General features: G+C 56.7%; 1 pseudogene; it reads right to left on the minus strand.

Annotated features, from left to right (window-relative positions):
• Positions 1–1,502: 1,502 nt before the first annotated feature.
• Positions 1,503–2,712, minus strand: LOC136525677 (probable 2-oxoglutarate-dependent dioxygenase AOP1; annotated as a pseudogene).
• Between the last annotated feature and the right edge of the window lie 214 nt (positions 2,713–2,926).

The following is a 2,926-nucleotide window of genomic DNA, read 5'->3' on the forward strand; positions in this document are numbered from 1 at the left end:
CCCCGGCCGAACAACATAAAAAGCTCAAAACAGAACACTTACAACAACACGGATCAACTGCTGCAACACTAGGTTGAAGGAGCTGAAACATTCGAACACATGTTATTGCAACATTGGTGTGAAGCATATACAATGATCGAATAAAAACACTTGCAACGACATGGAACAACTGCTGCAACATAATATTGAAGCAACTGAAACATTCGAAATGTATTATTGCAAACACGGAGCAATGCGAGATGCAACATCAGAGTATTACTTGTTTGCAACATCAGAACAAGTCTATTGCAACATCAGAATAAGGCTACTGCAATGCGAGATGCAACATCAGAAAACAAAAAAAGAGACTAATGCAATAAAGAAATATTACTTGTTGCAACAGCAAAACAAGGCTACTGCAACAGAGCTTGCCGGAACCCTAGCCACCGCTGCGTCCCTTAGATCTAGATCCAGATGAGGAGGATGAGGGGGAGCGCTTAGATCCAGAGGAGGAGGAGGGGGGCTCAGATCCAGAGAAGGGCCGACCTACCTCGTAGGAGCCACCACGGTCGTCCCCGTCTCCGGTGGGGGAGCGGGAGCAGGGTCGCTGGGAGCGCGGGGTAGCATGAAAGTCGCGCAGACGGGGGGTGGGGGTGGGGGTGGGGGGGAGCATAGGCGGGTGGATGCAGCAGCGAGCTCGCGCATGGGTGCAGCATCCCGTCCTGGGCCACAGACGGAGAGCGGCATCGGCGAGCGGGAGAATGGGGGAGAGCAAGTGCATGCGGGAGAACGGGGGAGAGCGAGTGGGTGTGTCCGCTCCTGTCCGGACGACCGTCATATATTATTTCATGGGTTCGTTTACACTTCCCTCCGATCCCTAGATCACTTTGCCCAGAAGTCAACCCTGCTAGATTTGTCCTATGCTATGCATGGAGCCTCGGGAAAAAAAATGGAGCTTGGTGCTTGGACCATTCTTCCTACCTTAGCTCGACGACGCGGACATCGGTTCAGCAATATCTGTAGCAGTGGCGAGTTGTGCTGAAAAGTCAGAACCAGCGCCACGTCGTAGGAAGATGGTATCGTCCATTGAGTGGAACCGTCGTGGTAGCCAAGCTGGGCGCTGGCTGATGAGTCCGGCCTCAGAAAGAAGCTCACAGGCGCCGCGAACTGAGGCGAGGGGGAGAGCAGAGCCAAGCTCTAGCTAGTGTCTAGTCTGGCGTGAGCTGTAGTTTCGGCTGGAAGAGGAAGGAGAACTACTTTTCAACAAGGTAACCGTATTTTTTTCCGACAACATTTTAGCATAAGCCGAATTTCAGCATAAGCGAACAGGCCGAATGGTGCTTGAGCACGGGAAACAGAAGTAAATAGTAAATAAACAAACAGGTTCAAATTAAGCAATAGTCGAGCATCACTGACTGTCTGACTCGGACACTCAGACATGCATGGTGTAGAGAAGATACGTGCACAAATTACGACAACACATATCGATAGCAGTACTAAGATAGGCAGAGACACAATAGCATTCACTTGGTGGGGACAATTCCGCAGAACTCTTGGAGCGCGCTGTTCAATCCGGGGGGCCTCTCCTGACCGAAACGGAACTTGACGTACTCGTCGAAGTCGCAGGGCCTGAAGCGCAGGGGGTGCCGGCCGTGGTCCACGAGCTCCTCCAGCGCGCTCACCACGGCGCCGTGCCTCAGCGACGACCCGAACAGCACCGACAGCCTCTCGCGGTTGCTCGGCGTCCTCACGCGGTGGACGCAGGCACGGCACCCTCCCGTTCGTCACCACCTGCGGGCATGCAAGCGTTGAGGTGGTGGGCTTGGTTTGTTCATTGGTTGCGATGGAGCTAGGGATGATCGACCGGAGAACTAGCATCCGTTTACCGTGAGCATCTCGCCGGCGACGACAGCGAACGTGCCGGGCTCAGGGGCCACGCTGATCCAGGCGCCGTCCCTGGCCTGCACCTGCAGACCCTCCACCTTGACCTCGTGTTGCGCGATAGTGGTCACCATGCTGCAGTCCATGTGCGCAACCATGTACGTCGTCGCTTCGTCGTTGTCGCCGCCGCCGGCAGTCGGAGGCAGGGCCCCGTAGTGGGCCGGGACAGCCGGACGTCGTAGACGAGAGACGCGAGGTGCGAGTCGACGTGCTCCTTCCGGACGCGCAGGCTCTCCAGGACCATCTTCTGCACCGCCTGGTCCAACTCCAGCATGCCCTTGGCAAACGCTTCTATCGTCTCACTGACTGCATACAGGGATCACCTTAGCAGGCAGCAGCATGACAACTAAAATCACATTCCTTAACACGCAGACAGCAGCATAATCCATGCGTTTGCGTACCAGAAGGCAGTGTTTCCATGGGGCCAACGAGATTTATGAAGGCGTGGACTTTGCCGGCGTCCGTGGCTTCGGAGATGCGCAGGCTCTCGAGGCCAGGGGCTTTCACGGGGTCAGGCCCGATGTAGCCGCCGATACGGCTGCCAGGCAGTGTTCCCTGCTTCACCGCCAGAGGGAGGGCGAAGAGCTCCGGCATCGCGCGGCCGAACAGGTCCCGCCGGAGCTCGCCGTCCAGCGTGCCGTGGGCGACCACGACGCAGCCGAGCTCTTCCATCGATGCAGCCACGGCAGCGCAGGCTTCCACCCAACCAGGCCCGCCCGGTCGGAGGCCGCGGAGGTCGACACTGCGCAGCTCCGCGCGCCACGGCTGCTCGGCCACCTTGCCAGTGTCCATGCTCTCTCCGTCTCTCGGCTTGGTGGTTTCTGCTGATTGACCTTCTAGTTCTAGCTATATATGCGCTGAGGTTCAGCAGTGTGCAATGATGGGAAAAAATTCGGTGAAGGCTGGCTGCAGGGACGCTCCGTGCAGACCCTCAATCATATGTTGACACATCATCCCACAGCAGCGTGGCTCAATTGGCACGTCGGCTTGCTTCCCTGGCTCTACT

This window comes from Miscanthus floridulus, chromosome 19, assembly GCF_019320115.1.
Source record: "Miscanthus floridulus cultivar M001 chromosome 19, ASM1932011v1, whole genome shotgun sequence".
NCBI classification, from domain to species: domain Eukaryota; kingdom Viridiplantae; phylum Streptophyta; class Magnoliopsida; order Poales; family Poaceae; genus Miscanthus; species Miscanthus floridulus.